Raw genomic sequence first — 22,090 nt, 5'->3', positions numbered from 1 at the left:
CCAGCCATAACCATTCTATATATTTGAACAATAATTCGGAATGGTACACTAGCTGGTAAACGGGGTCTGCCTAGTTGATTCCGGTCGAAGGAGACAACTAGGTTGCTTGGAGGTGGGACCGAATAGATGGCCGGGTACGACTCTGATGAACTTCCTTCCTGCGGTAAAGGAAAGGGTAAATTGCCCCCATGTTCGTTGGAGTCTACGCTTATGAAAAGAATTTGGACGGTGTCATCCTTGTTCTCTTCAGTGATTATATCATCTGAAGATGGAACCTATGAAGGCAAGACCGGGTCAACTGCCGCCTCGTCCTTTTGACTTTCGTCTGGTATGGATTCAGATGGTTCATCTTCAATGACAGATGCTTCGGTCGACCACCTGAGCGGGTCAGCTGGATTTTCGACTAGTGACGGACTCGGCAAGAGTTTTTTATATCCAGGAGGAAGTCGTAATGGTGAAACCGGACGATCATCCAAAACTCTTTTAGCTTCGTCTAAGAAGGGACAACAGTGAATGGCATGATCGCCTTCACACAGTTTACAAGGAAATTTATATTTTCCTTTTTGTCCTGCGGCTTCACTTTCACTAGTCGACGGTGTGTTTTCAACATGATCATCAGAGGTTGACGACACCGGGTTATGCAAACGAGGAGACCAGTCCCTTAAGATCCGAGGGATGCAAGGACAATCTCTGTGAAAGTGGTCTCCTTTGCAAATGACACATGGTGATTTAGGCCTGGTCGGTGCAGTGTGTGGATTTTCGTTAGACGACACTCGTTTGCCCCCATTCACTTTTGACCCCTTCTTCTTCTTCTCTTTCTTCTTCTTCTCTTTCTTCTCCTTAGGAACTTGACTTTTGGCTTTACCAGCCCCATCAAGTGAAGAGGAAGGAGGAGAGGAAGAATTAGAGGAAGTAGGCTACTCTGGATTCGTCTAATTGCTGATTCGATTGTTCAGGAATAGTGGTGTTCTGAACGACAGAGGTCGAGAAGAGCCATATAGGCAAACCAATTGTCAATCCTGGAAGCGACAATGTGGCCATATGGGATGCACCAACAACTCCCCAAGAGGAGAAGGGACTAGGATTTCCTTCAATTTTTAATTAGCCTGAAGTGACAAGTGCTCAGATGGACCTTTTCCGTTAAGGATTCTGAAAAGGAACGAAAGGGACTGCTCTGGAGATCTAGGTAGAGGGAGTACCAAACCAATCACAAAACTGCAGAATACTTTTTATGGTACGGCAATCAATCTTCCTGAATGTTGTGTTCAGTTCATTGCGATCGATAGGGCGGCAGACACGGCTTCCTATGGATAAAGGATTTAAGCCTATAGGGGTCTCCCAAAATATACTCGACGGTACGTGCGAGCACAAGTCTGTACTGGCACTTATCGTCTCAAAGTGGAGGAATCACCCAACCATCAGTGAGGACAACAGTTACCAGGCTTTACGACGCCGAAATATGTCTCTAGCCTAGACCTCTAAATGTTGTGCGTTAAGCTCCAAACCGTTGTTAGATTCATTGAATTTATTTTAAGTTAATCTTGCTTATGAAGTTTTCCTTTTGGGTTCACCACGAGATGTATATGTAATTCCTAAAATGCAATCTAAAGATGATAAACAAACTTTTATCTCTTTTGTGCAATGAAAATCCTAGCTACTAGAGGAAAAGAAAGACACAATCTTTTCACAAAGAGCAAAGAGCACACTGTAAATGCGCTTTCCTAAATCAAGCCAAGCAGACTGTCTATATGCAAATGCACATGCATGTATTTGTTTTCGACTTTCTTAGTATTGATGCTAAAAAGAAAGTTGATGTACAAATATGAATTTCTTTTCAAGCGACAAATATAAACAAGCTCTTTTTCGAAATCAAAAATAGAGATGATTACGACACCTTATGATTTTGAAATGAACACTTGTTCTTGACACTAGAAAATCACAAATTTAGACCAAAGGAAATAGTAATAGTATAATCGACCATCTACAGCAATCAAACTTTCTCCTATGATCGAAATCGACACTTGCGAGAGATCCAAATCAAAGGACGACGGTACGACTATTCTACTTTTGCAATGGAAAACTGTAAATGACTCAACAAACACACAAAAACATCTACAGTTCTTTTGTACAAAGGAGGTGGAATAACAGCAAGGAAAAGGGGTTTTAAACAGACATATACTGATCACAGGCAGCAAAATTCAGAGACAAAACTGGAAAGAATGAAACACAAGAACCACAACTGCACAGGGCTAGTCTGATCAGCGCACCTGTAACACAGAGAAACTGAAATGCAGCGCAGGTTGCCCTTTCGGGAAGTGCGCTGAAATTCAGGATCTCTTAACAGTACCTGCGCTGGGCCAGAAACGAGAATTTGTCTGGGTTCTGGATCACAGTTTGCAGTTCAGTCTTTGGTTTTTGGCCGAGTAAAAGCAATCAATAATGCACAATCAGGGGTAGATCTAAGGAGGATATAAGAGCTATCACAAGGGCAATCAGATAGTTTGTGAATCAGCTGTTCAAATCATAAACAAATCTAGTGAATGGATTGAAGCAGCAGACGTCTACTTTGCATTTGTTTTGGAAAATGCAGTTTGAATGCTACTTTTAAGTTTATGAAACAAACAACAAAGAATGATACACAAACAAACTAAGGAATTCCCCAATGGAGTCGCCATTTTGTTACAGGGAAAAGTGTCTATTTAGAACTGATCTATCCCACTAAGGTGTGATAGCTGCCTTAGAAACAAATAGAGAAAAACTACTTTTATATTTCCTTTATGAACTATAGATAGAGAGGAATAGAAAGAACCAACCTGTATCTTGCGCTAATCCTTTGATCCAATCCCTCTCTTCTTTGATAGTCTCCAGCTACCTGCTCCCTTACTTGCCCAGCTTCACAAAGTACCTGTAAACAGAAGAAGAAAACTATACAAAGACATGCATCTATATTCATAAACAACTTAGGATCAGATTTAAGTTAACCATACAAATGTAACAAGCATCAATGATACAAAAGCATGGAGGAAAAACTCAAATAGTTTTTATTGATAAACAAGAAAAGATCCAGGAGGAGTTAAAACCGGTGGTTCCTGACCCAACATCAACCTCCCAGCAAAGAAGCCCCTCTTAACCTCAAACAAAGCATAGATCACCCAATACTCTAATGTTTGTCTCAAAACCAACAGCAATTCCTTACAATATGCAAAATTCCAGCCTCTGAATCTCTGAGATGAGGGATCCATATATAGATATGTGTAAGCAGGATGAGTCAGCTTGTGATTTGATTAGTGTATTCTCTCTGTCAGTTCTTGCTTCCACTTGGAGACTAAAGGCCTCTTACTCATCCTTGGTCGAATTCAGTGAGGCAAGTGTCACAGGAGAAGATTCTGGAAGCTTCCATTGTCTCTCCACCTCGCGGAATGACACTGCCATTTCTCATTTCTCGCCCATCGCACCCCACAGAAGGGACTTTTGAAATGCAACGCACCCTCACAGTGTATTTAGGTGAAATGCAACGCACCTAGCTTGTGGAGCAGCTGAAATGATCCTGTTTTGACTTATTCTGAGCAATTTCTGGTGGAGAACTTCTGGGAGAAGCTGTAATCTGTTGACCTTGTTCCTTTAGGGGTTAGAACAACACTTTTAGGGACTTAGGAGCCCTTGGTTTATGGACATTTCATGCTTGGAGTTGTAAGGCACAAAAATGTCTATAACAGTTGGAGGAGATGTTTCTAGTAATTTATTGACCTTCTATGAAAAACGATTTCTACAGGGCATTTTTCCAGCTAGTTAGAATCCCACAAATTTATTGGGGTCACTGGGCACATTCAATTCAACCCAATCCCTTTATGGGTTTTTGTGGGTTTATTGAGAGGATTCTCCACTTAATTTTATAGAAATGTTCAAGAAATATTCAGCTTTAAATCCTCATTCTTATAGCAGGGCGAATTGCTAATTAGTTTGGGAATCTATGTCACTTGGTGGGCTTAGTTTTGTCTTGGAGTTGGACTGATCCCTTTCTGGGTATTTATGTGATTTTGGAGAGGACTTTGTTGCTACAATTTCAAGGTGATCGAAGCATTCTTGAGCATAGAATATGCATTCCCATACTACTGTACGAATTGTTGAAGCTTGTTACTACGTCATCTCACACAGGCTTACACAGTTTTCTTGGGTGATTGTTTTGTGGAGGGTCAGTTGGAGGATTTAGGGGCTAAGTTGTAAGTATTTCATTTGGAGGGATATTTTGGGGATATTTCTAGCATTTTGCAGCAAGAATTCATCATTTTCAGCTACAGGTGAAGCATTTTGGTATTTGAGGAGGGTCAAGTTATTTGGGGTTGAGTTTGGAGGTTCAAAACTAGAGAAAACCCTTTCTGCGGTTTTTTGGGTTTTTGACCAGGATCACATCCCCAAATTTACAACATTTTATAGGTAGTTTTGAGGGGCCAAATCAAGGTTTGAAGTCAGTGAGAAATGAAGGAAAATTGGGCCAACATGAATTTCTGGAGGGACAAATTATTGCAGCAATTAGGCATTGGGAGATTGATCACTTGGGGCTTGTATCTTGTCTTGAGCAAACCTAAACACACTCCTTCCAATTTTATTGTACTCCAACAATTTATTTATAATAAAAATTGGCCATTTGGGTGTTCTGGAGCATTTTTTATTCATGGGTGTTCGCTGAAATTTATTGTGTTGTTATTTTTGTGCATGTATTTGATTATCAATGTAAAATTTCTATTTGGAATATTACATTGACACATGCACCAGTGTTAAAGATTGCAGATCCAAAAAAATATTTTGTAGCATGCACATATGCTTGCATGAAAGGACTTGGTGGAGTACTTATGCAGGATGGACAGGTGGTATGCTATGAGTCACGGAAATTGAATGAGAACGAGAAGAACTATGCCACGCATGATCTTGAGTTGGCAATGATTATACATGCATTGAATATGTGGAGACACTATCTTATGGGCAGGAGGTTTCGATGATGAGTGATCATAGTGGTTTGTGGTATCTATTTTACCAACTAAATTTGAATGGTAGGAAGGTTCGGTGATTGGCTAGGATCAGTGAGTTTGATTTTGAGATCAGGTACATCAAAGGAAAAGAGAATAGGGTGGTAGATACTCTTAGTAGGTAGATACATGTAAATCACTTAGTATCTATGAGCTCCTATGGGACAAACTTACATGATAGGATCTTGCAGGCATGTTTGCAGCATGTCATATATATGGAGATTATGCACAGGTTGTAACAGAGTGGTGGTACAGGTATAAGTGATATTACATGTACAAGTATAGGTGATAGTACACGTACAGGGACAATTGATAGTATAGGTATAAGTACAAGTACATGTACATGTACAAGTACAGGTAATGCTATAGGTACATGTGTAGGTGTAGGTGCACAAGATGTGGACTATTGCCTTACAATAGATGGATTGGTCAGTTTCAGAGATAGGATATATGTGTCAAATAGAAATGATCTGAAGAAGGTGATCTTGAGGGAGTTTTATGTGAAACCTTATTCGAGTCAACCAGGTTACCAGAAGACACTAGAAGCAGTGAAGATATTTTAATATTGGCTAAATCTGAAGAGGGTTGTATTAGAGTTTGTGGCTAGGTACTTTTATTGTTAGCATCTAAACGTAGAGTGTAAACATCTAGGTGGACTGCTACAGTCAATTGTGGTTCAAGAATGGAAATGGGAGGTTATTTCCATGGACTTCATCATAGGGTTTCCAAGGACAGTGAGACAACATGATTCCATCATGGTTGTTATGGAGAGGTTGAAAAATGGTGCACACTTCATTCTAGTGAAGTCTACACTCTCAGGTAGTGATGTAGCACAAGTATTCATCAGTGATGTGGTTAGATTGCATGGTGTTCCAAAGAATATTGTGTAATACAGGGATTCTAAGTTCACTTCCATGTTTTCGAATGAGTTATTTCTAGGTTTGGGCATAGAGTTGGCCTTCAATAAAACTTATCATGTGCAGACATATGAATAGACAGAGAGGGTCAACATGATGTCGAAGGACATGTTGAGGATGTATGTGATGCATCAGAAGTAGAAGTGGGAGTATCTTCCACTAGTATAGTTCACTTACAACAATGGGTATCAGGAATATTTGAAGATGAGTATGTTTGAGGCATTATATGGGTAGAGTTTCAATACTCTTGTGAGTTGGAGTGATCCAGTTAACAGGGTGTTGATTGGACCAAACATGTTGGCGGACATGGAATAGGAGATGAAAGTTATAAAGAATAATCTAAAGGAAACAAAAGATAGGAAGAAAAGCTTTGTAAATTGGAACAAGTTATTCAAGGAGTTCCAAGTTGGGGAACAGGTGTACTTGCACATCAAACTGAATAACATCCCCTTATGGATTGGATCATGTGCCAAGATGGCACCATGGTTTTGTGGACCCTTCAATATCATCGAGAGGATTGGGCCAGTAGCCTATCGACTTGCACTGCCTCCGACAATGGAAGTCCATGATGTTTTACATGTGTCATTTTTTAAGAAGTATGTTAAAGATCTTGATCATGTGATTGAATATTTTGTATTATAGGTGGAACCAGACAGAGAATTTCAGCCGGAGCCTTAGTGTATATTGCAGAAAATGGTGCTCATGCTTTGGAACTAAGCAATCGAGCAAGTCAAGGTGCAATGGAAGCACTTTGGGCCCGATGAAGCTACATGGGAGATAAAAGATCATATGCGGGCTATGTATCCTTCATTGTTTGCCGATTAAGGAAAAACAATTTTGGCATGGTGTTTTGGTATATGTTTGTAGATTTTTCTATATGTACATATGTATATGGATGTAAATACTACCATGAGATATGTTATAAAGCTCCAATAAGAGGTATGGGTGTCATGTCATTATGATGTTATGCTTTTTATGTTTTCTTGTTGGTTTGTTTCTCAGCAGGATGATCATTGTAAATATGACAATGAGCTAAGTTATAAAGCTCCATCGACAGTATATTTTGCTTGCAACAATTTTGTGGTTACAGGTGTTTTTGAACACTGAGGATGTTGTTCCCTTAGGTGGGAGGGTTCTGTAACAACCCTAGTGAAAAATCCATGTAATAAAAGTTAATAAAGGCAAAATAATAACCATGGTTGATGGGACACTTATTCCAAGCAGAATGTTGGGCAAAATCCTAGTGATGGGGATCACTGGAGATTGTTTAATGTCTAAGGAAATTGGCAAAGGAAAGGACTAAAGCTTTGGAAAGGAAAAATAGAATTTTTGGAACATTCATTTATGAGAATAATGGAAATTAGGAGAAAAGGGAGGTGAAAGGTGACAGGTTTCATGTGAGGAGGAAATGAAGGAAAATAATGGAAAATGAAGAAAATAGAGGCCTCATTCATAAGAAAGCTTCTGAGGATCAGTTGGTAACCTTTTCTCAGTTCAGTTTTGGAGCTCTCTCATTATTCTCTCTCTCTCTGATACTCTTGGATACTTAGAAGAGTCTTGGAAAACTCTTGGAGACTGTGGCATACTTGGATTTTGGAGCAAGAAGGCAAAGGAAGAGCAGGAAAGCGCAAGAGGACATCAGGATCAACAACTACTGTGGTATTTTCTTGCAGGTACCCAGTTGGACATATGTTTTTCTCACTTGTTTTCGCATGCATGGCATATGCATGTGGTTTGTTGGTTGTCGTTTTTCATGAGCATGGAGGATGACCAAGATTGACAGCGGAGTGCCTAGTCTTGTCATTTCCTAGATAGCCATGGTGATTGTGGATTTGTTTTTCCTTGTTTCTTTTGGTTGGTTCTCATGTGTCCTTAGCTTGGTTTGAGTTATTAGTCCTAGAAGGTTTGGTTGGACAAACGATCTAGATGCCCTATAACAGCTTGGGTTGAGTTAGTAGTCTTGGAAGCCTTAGTTGGACAAATGCTCTAGAAGCCCTTGATGTGTTGAGTTACTATTCCTAGAAGCCTTGGTTGGATAAATGCTCTCAAATCCCAGTAAAAGTTGCAGATTGAGTTGCTATTCCTAGAAGCCTTGGTTGGAAAAACGCTTTGGAAGCCCTAGCTGGATGAAGACCGTGAGGTGGAATTATAGTTTGATGGGTTGAGGTGGATGGCCTCTGGAAGCCCTAGATGGTTTTGGATTTATGTTTTCTATAAGATCCCATATTCGTGCTTGGAATATGGCATGGGAGTGAATGGATGAAGAGAGATTTGGCTCAACCATTCTACGTTCGGGTGGAACATGGGAGTGTCGTCTCACATTGGGACTTCACATCATCAATATGAGGTTATTTCTCCTTGTATTTATATGAGTACTATACTGGACTATATGTGGTTTATTTGATTGTGATTTCATTGGTATTAATGATGCTATTATGCTGATTATATATTTGTTTTATGACAGTAGCTATGTATGGCTCTCATCATGTTTTTACTTGTAAATGAATGACCAATGTATCTATGACCTGATGGATGAAATGATAGTTGATGTGTTGAGGCATCAATTCTTCTTAGCGATTCTCAACTAAGTATGAGACCCCTATGCTCAGATATTTTATTTATACCTGTAGATTACATATTCGTGATATGTTTGACAAAATGCCTGTCATGGCTAGTAGGGGTCTAGTCAAGGTATCATTCAAATGACTGCATTTATGTTGTTGTTTTCCATGTTATTTTTCTGTTCCAAATACATGATTCAATTCTGGGCAGTGACCCAGGCTCTAGGCCTAAAAAAGTGGCTCAAATCCCAGGGACATTGGCACAACACTGTAAAAAAGAGTCCCTAGATGTTGTCTTGCAGACCCATGAAAGCATCCATAGGTATTTGTACGTTTTCATGCCCATAACATGAGAGTGTTCGGAGGTCAAGTTGTCCAAAATCTCAGTGGGACCCAGGGTCTGGTTGGCAGAAAGGTTGGATTGGTTCCTAAGGATCCTGATTCTAATGTTGAATGTTTGTATGGTGTGTTTTTGTTGGTTCCACTTTCTTAATGTGACTTAGGAGGTCGAATCATATCATAGTGGCCTCTTGTCACATGTTTACCCCACATGACCAGTTGCTTGGGTAGACGTGGGAGGAGGGTGTTATAAGAAATTTAAAAGTTACTTATAAAAATGATTAAAGTTAATTTATAAAACTATAAAATTGTTTTATAAAGCTACCTTATAATATTTTTATAAAGTTACTTCTTTAAAATAATAACAATAATTAATTATTTATTTATATACACACAATAAAAGAATATTAAAAAAATCGATTCCAAGGTAATATTACTCACAAATTACACATGTCGAAGTTATGTGCACAATAAGAGAGAATCTTTTCTAATAAACTTTTGGGACAAACATTTTTCGAAGACAAAGGTAATGTCATGATACAACTATATATAGAAATAATAATAATAAAAATAAATATTATAGTTACAAATATTGATCAATTAATTAATAATTAGCAATGAAGAGGCATGTCTCATAGGAGAATAGCATTCATGAGAGAACATATGCCTAGGTATATAAGTGGGCCATCATTTTCTAACAATCATACTGTTCGTTCTATTATATTATATTAATACATATATTACTTACAATACAATATTTGTGTACAAATACATTCTAATTACAAACAACTACAGAGTTTATTACTTCAATGCAACTTTGAGTAAGCATATTAAGAATTTAGGGGTAGGTCACCGGGGTTGGCATAGGAATTGGATAATATGCAGGATGAAGTGCTTCAAGTCACTAACAACATCATTGTAACACAAAACATAGCGGAGGACATAATTGAATAAAATCAAATTTTATTATTAGCATTAATGCCTATTGATGTAGCAAAGCAAATCCTTACTCAAGGAGAGGAAGTACAATAGTAGGTGGTAATGACGAAACATACTTTTCAACATTTTTTGTCAATGACAATGAAAATACTCCCTTCAATCAATGTTCCAATAGAGAAGAATGGCTCAGGGGTGAACCATGAAAAGTGATGCGGGCCTATTAAAACCAAGCATGAAAATGAGAAAATTTTGAAAATGTGGCTAAGTATGGGAAAACCACATAGTAAGGTGGAAATAAAGAATATCGCACAGAGGAGATGATGGTGGAAACAACACAACATATAAGGAAGAATTCATATAACATATATGTCTGAAAGACCATGTAGATGTGTGACTAAAGCCATGAAAACCACAATATAATAGAAAGATTCTTTAGTTGATAGCAAACACTCCATTTATGTGAGTTAGTTAGTTGTGGGCACTAGTTGCTTTTGATTTGAACTAGCATGGTCAAGCAATTAGTTATGACTTGGCATGTGTATGGGAAACTCATCAAGGTGTGATAGCTAGGTGATCTAGCTAAAGATTCTTAGGAACATAATGCTGAAGATGGAAGTTAGACAAAGAGTTATTGTTCATAATGGATAGTTTTGTTCAATTAAGGTTCCAATGTATTGTTATTTTGTTCGATGATTATTCTATTGTGGTTACTCTATTGTTAGTGTGTTGTAGCTTGATGAGAGTTCCTTGTATATCATGTTCAACTTAATACTATGTATGTTATTACTTAATCTCTTTGGGACCTTCTTGAACATGTGTTTTGTTAATTTTACTTAGGTTGGATGGTTAATACACATGGAAAATGATGGTCTTATTTTCTTTAATTCAAGTGTATGATACCCTATTATAATGTGTATTGTCATAAATTATTGTTAATATAAAGTATTTGGAGCTTATGTTCAAAGTTCTCATGGACATGTTGTATTGCATTTTCGTATCAATGTTTGCATAAATGAATGAATGACGAAGACTTAGCAAAGAGTTGTTCGCAGAATTTTATGGAAAATTTTAAGGATGGAAAATTATCTTGAAGTTTAAAAACATTGGCGAATCTCAATAGTCTCTAATATGCAAACCATAAAATATTTATTGATGTATTTGCAAAATTATTCAAATTTATAATGATTTTGTACATACTCTCTATGTTGGTTATTTTTAAGGTAAAATAATTTTATATTGTAAAATTTGGGTGAATTGGAAATTGGTGAATAGTATTTTTGGAAAAATCATGGAAAATTAGCCCACTTGTGAATATTAGCACATTAAATTTTCCATGCAAATTTGGAGTCAATATGTTATAATTGAAAAATAATGTCAATAACTATTTTTGTATGAATGAAGCTTTGTTTCTTGTTTTACATAGAAGTTAGTTTTCCACTAATGTAATGGATTCTTGTCAAATAGTTAGTTTGATGGTTCGACATTTAATTTTCAGTTTTCCAATGTATGTCATGGTGTACTAGGAATGTTTAAATTGATGTTGTAAATGTGTGTGTAAATCTATTTAATGGGAATAATTGTGATATGTGACAAATAACTTAGTTCGGGTTGTGTTAGTGAAAACTAGATTCATCTATATTTCTCTTTTACCATTGCATAACCTTCAAAATTTCTTGCAAAACCATCAACATACCTCAGGTGAGACACTTCATGGACACATAAAGCACACATGATGGAGACACATTAAATTTTATATCCAATAACCCTTTGAATTAAATTTTATATCCGCATGGGGTACCTCAAGTGGCAATGGCCGTGGAAATGAAGTATCACCGAACCAGAGATCTTGGGTTCGATTCTTGTGCTACCCTCCCTAGAAATGGGGTGAATAATGGACATGTAAAATCTCGAAAATGAGAAGGTCCCACCTAAGCGTACAAAAAAAAAAAAAAAAATCATATTGTACCATAGGCACTTCTTTATTTTGTTAGATAAATCTATCAATTGATATTTGACTTATTTCTAGTTCTATTTCTTTAGTTTTTGTAGACATCTAAAAAATAATTATGGTAAATTAACATGTTTGATTTGTGTTTGACATAGAAATATAAATTGTGATTAGTTCAAATTCAATGGCATTGTGTCTACTGTTAGTGTGAAGATGAATAATAACAATATTGAAGACATACAAAATGGAAATAGACAAAAAAAAATGGAAAATGTGAATTGAATCAAATGGAAGGAAGCATATGAGGATATAGAACAATGGATAGTTGATATTGTAATAAAACAAATAAATAAGGATCAAAGGAAAAAACAACAAAGAAAGTAATTGTGAAAGAAAAGACTTCGAGTGCAAAGGATGAATGTGGATCAAAGATAAGAATAAACACCATTATCAATGAACACCAATGGAGATGTTCAAAGATATTGTTGTTCTTGAATATAGAACAATTTTGCATGACATCATTGAATATGTTGAGATATTGAAGTAATCATTGAAGTAACCTAAATCCAAATCTAAATATGAAAATTAATAGCTTGAAGAAACATTGTAGTAAAAGGATAACCATCTTGCTATAAAAATATAGATTAATATAGAAACGGAATCGATATGTAAAGATCAATGAATTGTTGATTTCATTGTATTTGCATTAATAGATTACTCTACATAAAAAACTCTATCAATCTCGAGTCTCCAAGTCTCCTAGTACTAGGATGAAATCCAACTGTTGCCATATTAATTATGTCTAACATTCTCCATTTCTCTGTGATATTTAATACTAGGATGAAATCCAACTCTTGCAAAATTAATTATATCTAACATTCTCAAATTCTATCTATGATATTTAATGAATAAAGAAAAACTACAGATTTAACCGTGGAATGCATTCTACTTCATTCCATATCTATAACGTTGTTCCCACCTTTGGCCGCCACGACCACTATCATTCTCTATGTCCCCGTTGTCTCCCTGCACGGGATAATCTCCACTCAAATTCGCATTCCTCTTCCCACCAGAATACCGATTATTCCGATTATTCATGTTATTATTGCGACCATCGCCAAAATAACGATTATTCATGTTATTATTGCGACCATCACCAAAATGCGTCCCTCTATTCTCTTGCAGGTGGAGTGGGAGTGTCGAAGATCGCTCGTCGTCATCCCAATTCCGAGCCTCCCTAAGCGGCGATGGCTTGCGGGGACGAATATTAGTCGGAATACCTCGTACTTCGCCCTCGATCTTTGCAGCACCAGGCTGAGGGATGGCAAGATCGTTGGACGAGAAGTCAGGTTTGGACCTACTAAATGTTTCATGTTTGGAATTTGTGTTTTTTGCATCCGCATGCTCCTCTGCCTTCTTCTCATCGTCCTGACTGTCCGTAGAAACAACAAATGGGTTGATTGCCCATGGACGAATATTAGTCGGAATACCTCGTACTTCGCCCTCGATGTTTGCAGCACCAGGCTGAGGGATGGCAAGATCGTTGGACGAGAAGTCAGGTTTGGACCTACTAAATGTTTCATGTTTGGAATTTGTGTTTTTTGCATCCGCATGCTCCTCTGCCTTCTTCTCATCGTCCTGACTGTCCGTAGAAACAACAAATGGGTTGATTGCCCATGGATTCTCCACGCTCTCCTTTTCAATGCCGAGGGGGAGGAGATGGTTTTGTCTTCCTCGTGTTTGGCTACAAGGGACGGCTCCTTCTGTCGCGAGAGAACGAGCATGTACCCCGAGAGCTGGTTTCCACCACTGTTTCCGTTCGTTGTCGGGGCAGCAGGCTTGGGCTTCGGCTCTTTCTTCCCGTAAAAGTCGTTGAGGTTCAGCGCAGAGAAGTTGTTATTCCGCCTTTCCATTCAAATTTCACAGAATGTCACAACCAACCAGATCGAGTTCGAGGAAATCGGAGACGGATCCACAGCGGCACACGTTTTAGGTACTCACGTCGATTCCTGCAGGAATTGATGTGTAAGGTCTCGTTGGAAAATATGAAGAAATGAGAGAAATTGTGTCGAAAATGCGGAAGCTCTTCGGATCAATGGACCGGTGAATGGAAATGATATTGATAGATGGAGGAATGATGAACTAAATTAATAGCATTCGCTCATCTTATTGTTTACTAATTTGAGAAGTCGGTTTGGCCACCTCCGTTGTGAGCGTCAAACAAGATGGTATAAGGTGGTTTTTGGGGATGGTGAATATATATATATATATATATATATATTTTGAAATGATAAATATATTATTATTGTTTTCAATTTATATGGGTAAATTTTTTTAATAGTGATTTTGATAATGAGATTTTGAGTAATGGAAATAGTGATTTTGATAATGAGATTTTATTATTATTTAAATTCTACATTTTAAATGGATTTTTAGGTTTACTTTTTTTATTAAATTAAGACCAAAGTTTACAATTTTAATAATTTATTTATTTATTGTAAAAGAAATTAATGAAAAATAAAATATATTTGTTATACTCATTTTATTGTATTATATGAATTATAATTATATTTTTTTATGACTAAGTCACATCTAACTCATATATGCACAAGTCTAGTTTTACGCGTATAAATAAACAATTAAATAAATATGTTTTCTTCGGTGTATAATTATATTTATATTTATATTATTATAATTATATGTGATAATTATATAAAAAAATTAAAAAGAAATATATATATCTATATATATATTAAAGTAAGACTTTATATTAATCAACAAGCAATTTTATATAGATTTCGAGAATGGTCATGGAGGATGTATCTTCTTTTAAGTAAATTAAATTATTCAATCATACCAATAGTGTCTTGAATCCCACTAAAACGAAAGACTCCATAACCCAAATTTCATTAGAGCCAAGGCCAGAACTTACGTGTAACATTACCCAACATACCCGCACAAGATGGCCTACATATTTTCTAAATACAATCGACATTGATGTCCTTCAAACCGTAGAGGGACTATCCAAGATACATATAACCACAAAAAAAAAATCACAACCCATTTGCAAAATAACCAGAGGCCCAAAAGAGATGACACATTCCCAACAGAGTGGGCTAGGAACCACCACACAGACGAAAATGCAACAATGAACCCACAAGAAAATCCAAGGGCCCTTCCTAACAAGACATGATCCTTCACAAAAACCATTGAATTGCACCTTCACCCACTAAGATTTCTAATCATTATCAGAAGAATATATATTTGTTGGATCCCTCACGCTACAACTCGGACGATCCACCAAGTCCCCTCCATTTAATTCACATGCTATATGGATTTCTAAGTATGCCAAGCAAGATTTGATTCTATCCAAACAAAACCACCAACCCTTGAGCATTCTCTTGATGTTCTTCATGGAATGCAAAAATATTGTACTTCTCCACTTCTTTATTCCTGGTCCGCATTTGCCAATGTGGAGCCATGAAGTTTAGGTATTGTTTCTTCCCGCCCTTAGTATGTCCATGAGCTATGAATAAGAGAAATATTATCTTTCGACCCCTCTTTGTGTCTCGAACTTGGGAATTTGTCTACAAGTTTTCCTTGACCATAAATTTAAAAATGAATTTTTCTTTTATGAGATCAATATTATTGTTTATAATCTTTTTTGAATTATATTCATGTATATATTATTCGTAAGAAACATAATTTTTATAGTGATACCTTTGTATTCTTATTCTTAATCTTAATAAAATAACGCATATCTTTATTATTTTATTATTTGTTAGGGGCGTATAAATTAAATAGATGCTTCTTTATTTTTGTGGATTTTTCATATATTTGTCAAATTAGTATGTCTAATTCAAAGGAATTCAAATTGGGCACCTACATCTTACGAAACCAACATTTATTAAAAAAATTTAAAACTTATAATTCCAATAATCTATGAAAATCTTTAAAAAAATTGTTTAAAAAAACACTATATATGCTCACTTATTCATACATATATAAATCTATAGATATAATTTTATCATAACTTTTATAAACATAATTTGATATGTATAAATATAATTATAATGTTCAATATAATTATATGTGATAAACTTGTTCTTTTATATTTTCTAGATGAAAAAAACATTGGTTTCATATTAAAATATAAAAGTGCAGTACATTTGTCCATATACATCAATAAAGTTCCTTAAAAAAAATGGGGATCTCATATATATAATATATATGCATTAACGACAAGAGAAGAGCCCTCGTCTCGATAAAATCTATGTAGTCTACACAGAAACCCAACAGTAAGAATAAGAAGAATAAGAAAAGGACCTCTCCTTCTGAGGAGCATCCTTCTACGCAGAACAACCCCAAACAAAAATCTGCTACCAAATCTGATACCGGGAAGGAAAAAGTTGTCAAGTTCCCTTGTAAAATATCTGTGTAGGACCACATGACTTACAAATGTCCTCACCTTTAAGAATGCAAAGAAATTATTGCACAAAAGGAAACTGGACCAACCCTTATGGTCCTCAACGACCCTTTCCCTGCTCAACAGTAGCAACAACTCATATCAAACCCAACATAACCTCTGCAAGGGGGCAATGATGATTCACATCCTCCTTCCTCTGGTGAAGGATTTTCAATTTCTTGCACCTTTGAAACAGTTGATCTACAAACACGAGCCAATAATTATGAAAATCTAGTCAGTAATGCTCCCCAAATTTCCTCCAATTCGAATCCACCACCGCCTAACAATCTTCATATCGATATCGAAAGGTTTGTCACTAACCTTGTGATCCATCCCCCTAAAGGCACACTTCATTGCATGACCCATAATACCTCTACACATGCTGCCCAAAACTACGATATCGTAGAAGATTTGGCACAAGCACTGTGTGCCATGTGCGCCCTGGAAGTATTACAAACCTATCTAGCACAAAGGAAATATTTTATTTCAACAATTGGTGGAATTGACCCTCAAGATTCCACTTTAGAAATTTTTGAGATGGAAAAAAGTAAGCCTCGCCTTTCCCACTAACTTACATTTGAGGTGCAAGTTATATCGAAAGGCAGAGCTATCCATCAAACTATCATTGATGAAGCTTCTTCGACCTGTGTAATTTCCACTTCATGTTGGCACACCTTGGGTTCTCCCACTCTTACATTGCTGTTGAATTCCCTAAAAGCATTTGATGGCCACACTTTCATCTCGAAAGGATACCTTGCTAGCTACCCCATTAATTTGAGTGGAAAAAGATAACGATGGAAATTGAAGTCGTAGATCGTCATCTCACATATAATATGCTTTTAGGACAGAGTTGGACTTACTCCATGACTGTCATTATTTCTTCAATCTTCTAACTCATCCTCTTTTGGATGGGGAAATAGTCATAGTGGATCAACTATCCTTTTGTAACCCATATTACTCCCTGTTACCTAGCGGCATCATGCCCTTAGTGGGTGGTATACCTGACCCCTTTGTCAGTGTAGGTACCAGTCTTCTAAAGGGTTCCTCCCTTTTGGGTTGTTTTACTCTCCGCCCCCTAAGGTTTCATAGAATGTTTCAATGGTCTCTACCATTCCTAATGGCCCAACCAATCCATGGATCCTCTCGGCCCCTTCAGAAGTTGATTCCTATGGAGAACATATGCCACTTTCACTAGCTGATTTGGCTTATCAAGCCATTCAATCTGCATCTAATTCTTCTGCTGCTTTGGTTATGACCTATGGTACTGCTTTCTCTCCCACTGCCACTCCTAATGATCTCCTCATTGAATTCCTACCTTTCAAAAAAGCTATTCGAGAGATCATGTCTTTAGAAGGGTGACCTTGGTGTTGGGTTTTGTTATATTCTTTCCATGACTAGCTATATTAGGTGGGGCGAACCTACCTATGGTTTTGTGCATTGTTTTCGCACATGGTTTTCGGCGCAATGGTTTTTGGTCCATGGTATTGGATGCTTTCGCATGTATATATATGTATTGTAACATTGAAAGGAACATAATGAAAAATCAATCTGGTAGTCCCAGTTTTGGGATCCAGGGGAAATTATCTGTCTATATTTGTTTTATGTGTTATGCTCTCACCTTTGTTTATTTTCTGTTTTAGAATTCATCTGCAGGTAATTTCTGTACGAGGTTAAAACCTACATTTGGTATCGGAGTTTTTTTGCCTTCAAGGGGATGCCTTTGTTGCTGAGGGGTTTTGCTCGGGCCTGTGGTAGACCCTGTTTAGTGGGAGATTTGCGGGATCGATTCTGGTGGTGAAAGAAAATGGCGAGCAGTGGAAGGATAGAGATTAAGAAATTTAATGGTCAGAGTTTTGAGTTGTGGAAACTCAATATGGAGGATCTTTTGGTGGAAAAATATTAGTGGATTACAGTAGATCCAAGTACTAAACCAACATGAGTGTTCGATGAAGAATGGAAGAAGTTGGACCAAAAGGAAAAGAGCACAATACGATTGTGTGTCTCAGATTCAGCATTGTTGAATGTATGAGGGGAAGCTATGACTAAGGCTTTGTAAGACAAGTTAGGGACTTTGTACAAATCTAAGTCTCTGGTGAATAAATTATTCCTACAAAAAAAGTTGTCTAACCTGAGCATGAAAAATGGAGACTCGGTGACAGAGCATATGAACGCATTTAATACTATGGTAAGTCAGTTATTATTTGATGATATTAAAATTTTAGATGAAGATAAGTGCATCAATTTGTTGTGTTCTCTACCAGATTCGTGGGATAGTCTGGTTATTGCAATAGGTAGCAATGCAACTACCTTGTAGTTTGATGAAATAGTCTCATCCTTATTGATGGAGGAGATGAGATGGAAAAATATGGAGAGACAAAATGGTGATGCCTTGTCTGTATGAGGATGGTCCCGGAATAGAAACAAAAATAAGTCATTGAGCAGGAGATCTAAATCTAGAGGGAGATCTAAATCTCCAGGAAAACCTATAAAGGTGTGTTGGAAATACAGAAAGGAAGGACATTAAAAAAGGTATTGTAAATCTAAAGCTCCTGACAAAGGGATCTGATGATGCTCCTTCTGCAGAGGTGAAAACCACCTCAGATGAAGGTGGGGATGCGTACGTGGCTTCTTCAAGTACACCTGTAGATGATGAGGCATGGTTGATTGACTCAGGTGCATCCTTTCACTTCACTCCCCATAGAGAGTGGTTATGCGAGTATAAGAAATATGATGGTAGTGATGTCTTCTTGGGGGATGACAGGAAGGCTAGAATCGTTGGTCGCGGAAATGTCAAGTTGAAGTTGCAAGGTGGAAGGATTAGAACACTTTCAGGTGTTCTACATATTCTTGCATTAGCTAGAAATCTAATTTCTGTAAGCAAGTTGGATGATGCAGGTGTAAAAAAAGTGTTCAAGAAAGATGCCTCCAAGATGGTTAGCGGAGCACTGGTATTGATGTAGAGAGTTCGGATTGGAACTATGTACAAGCTACAAGGTAGAAATGTTGTTGATGGCTGCAACATTTATGTGGTTCCTGAAAGTGGAGCAAAAAATCTAGTGTTCTCTGGAGAAAAGACCATGCTATGGCATTAAAGGCTTGGACATATTGGAGAGAAGGGCCTTTGAATACTTCATGGTAAAGGTATGGTAGAAGGTATGACTAATAGCTCTCTGGATTTTGATTTCCTGGAAAATTGTGTATATGGGAAGTAGAATTGGGTGAGTTTCCCTTTGGTGGTAAGAGGGAGAAACATATATTAGAGCTTGTGCACAGTGATGTGTTTGGACATGTGAAAGTTCCATCACTAGGTAAGTTTGTGTACTATGGATCGTTTATATATTATTTCTCAAGGAATAAATGGATATATTTCCTTAAGAAGAAATCTGAATTCTTTGAAAGGTTTAAAGAATTTAAGGCTCTGGTGGAAAACCAGACAGAGAAGAAGATAAAGGTGTTGAGGATAGATAATGGTGGAGAGTTTTGCAAGAAGGAATTTGAAGAATTCTGTAAGAAGTGTGGTATAGCATGACAAAAGACTACTCCGTACACAACTGATAAAATGGAGTTGAGGAAGGAATGAATAAGACATTGATGGAAAGGGCAAGAATCATGCTCAGTGGTGCTAGGTTAGGACAGGAATTCTGGGCAGAGGTGGTGGAGACAACATGTTACCTGGTCAATAGATCACCTTCATCAGCATTGGAGGATAAGACTCCATAAGAGGTATGGACTGGTAAGAAACCCTCTCTTTCACATCTGAGGGTATTTGGATGTGATGCATATGTACATGTTCCAAAGGAGAAAAGAACAAATTTGGATAGTAAATCTGAAAAGTGCATCTTTATTGGGTATAAGGATGGTTTAAAGGGTTATAAAATTTGGAACCCAATAACAAGGAAGTTTGTGTAGAGCCGAGATGTGGTGTTCAGAGAGCTGAAAGATGTTATTAAACATGAAGTCCAACCAAAGGAACCTGAGAAGATAGAGTTTGATCTTAAGGAGGAAGAATCAGACTCAACAATAGAAGAGGGATTAGAATATGAAGAGGCACAAACTTCGATTGTGAGAAGATCGGTTTGAGAAAGAAGGCAGCCAAAAAGGTATAGTCCATCTACTTTTTGTTCAAATTTTTCTTTATCTACTACTAATGATAATCCCAAAACTATGAAGGAAGTAATAGATTCAGAGGATGGAAAACTCTAGAAAGAGGCCATGGTTAATGAAATAGCATCTTTGCACAAAAATGAGGCCTGGGATCTAGTGGAGTTGTTGGCTAGAAGGAAACCCATTGGCAGCAAATGGGTGTTCAAGAAGGAGACAAATGCAGAAGGAAAAGTGGAGAAATCTAAACCTAGATTGGTAGAAAAAGGTTATTCCCACGTGTCGGGAATTGATTTTGGTGATATTTTTTCTCTTGTTTCCAAGGTAGCTTCTATTAGATTACTTTTATCTATTCCTGTTGCTTTTTATTTTTAGGTATAACAAATGGATGTGAAGACAACATTTCTTCATGGGGATATGGAAGAGGAGATCTACAAGAAGCAACCTGAAGGCTTTGCAGTGAAGGGTAAGAAAGAACTGGTATGTAAGTTAAATAAGTCTTTGTATGGGTTAAAACAATCACCAAGGATGTGGTATCAGAAATTTGGTACATTTATATGAAGAATTGGCTTCACCAGAAGCAAAGCACCTCACTGTGTATTTTAAATTAATTGGCGAGTGTGTTATTTATCTGGTCTTGTATGTGGATGATATGTTTTTGGTTGGAAATGACAAAGAAATTATCCAGGATTTAAAGACCCAATTGTCCTCCAAATTCGACATGAAAGATCTTGGTGCTACAAACTATATTCTGGGAATGGAAATTAAAAGGGATCAAGCAAAGAGGAAGCTCTGGTTAAACCAGAGAAAGTATGTCGAGACAATACTGTAGAGGTTTAATATGCAGGATAGTAAACCGATGAAGGTTCCTATGTAGGTAGGTGTAAAGCTATCTGTTGAACAATGTCCTAAGACACAAGAAGAGGAAGAGGACATGTCTCGTGTTTTGTATGAAATTGCAGTCGATAGCCTGATGTATGTGATGGTATGCACTAGACCAGACATTGCAATGTAGTGGGAAGATTGAGCAGGTTTATGTCAAAACTAGGGAAGTAACATTGGACATCATTGAAGCGAGTTTTCAGGTATTTGCATGGGACTAATGATTATGGTTTGTGCTACCAAGGAAGACCGGGATTGGAAAGCATGTTGGATATCCATGGCTTTGCTGATGCAGACTAGGCTAGAGATCTGGTTTAGAGGAGATATACAAGTGGGTATGTGTTTAACATATTTGGAGGTGCAGTCAATTGGATGAGTAAGAAACAATATGCAGTCGCATTATCAACTACAGAGGAAGAATACATGGCATCCATTCATGCAAGCAAGGAAGCAGTCTGGCTGTAGAGATTATGTTCAAGTATGGGGTTAGTACAAGGAGCTATAAGGATAGACTATGCCAACCAAAGTGAAATTTTCTTGGCAAAGAACCCTGCTTCCCATTCAAAGGCAAAGCACATTGATGTTAAGTATCACTTTGTGAGGGATATGATAGAAGACAAAAAGGTGTGGCTCGTAAAGGTGGACACTTTGAAGAATGTTGCAGATGCATTGAAAAAATTTGTAAGCTTTGAGAAGTTCTCTTGGTGTAGAGAAATAATGGGCATTGTAGGGCTAGATAAATGGCTAAGCTCTTTTGTGGCCCCCCGTGGAAAGAAAACAATAAGTGGGAGAATGTTGGGTTGTGTTACATTCTTTCCACGACTAGCTTCCCTATTGAACCGCGGGTTTAGAGGGGGGTCAGAGCCCCCCCTTCGTTGTGTAGCGGGGGGGTCACAAGGGGGGCAGAAGCCTCC

Source organism: Pinus tabuliformis, chromosome J (genome assembly GCF_031772625.1).
Source record: "Pinus tabuliformis cultivar Carrire ecotype Pingquan chromosome J, CPIR1, whole genome shotgun sequence".
NCBI lineage: Eukaryota > Viridiplantae > Streptophyta > Pinopsida > Pinales > Pinaceae > Pinus > Pinus tabuliformis.
The sequence above is the reverse complement of the archived record's forward strand: the minus strand, read 5'-3'. Positions refer to the sequence as shown.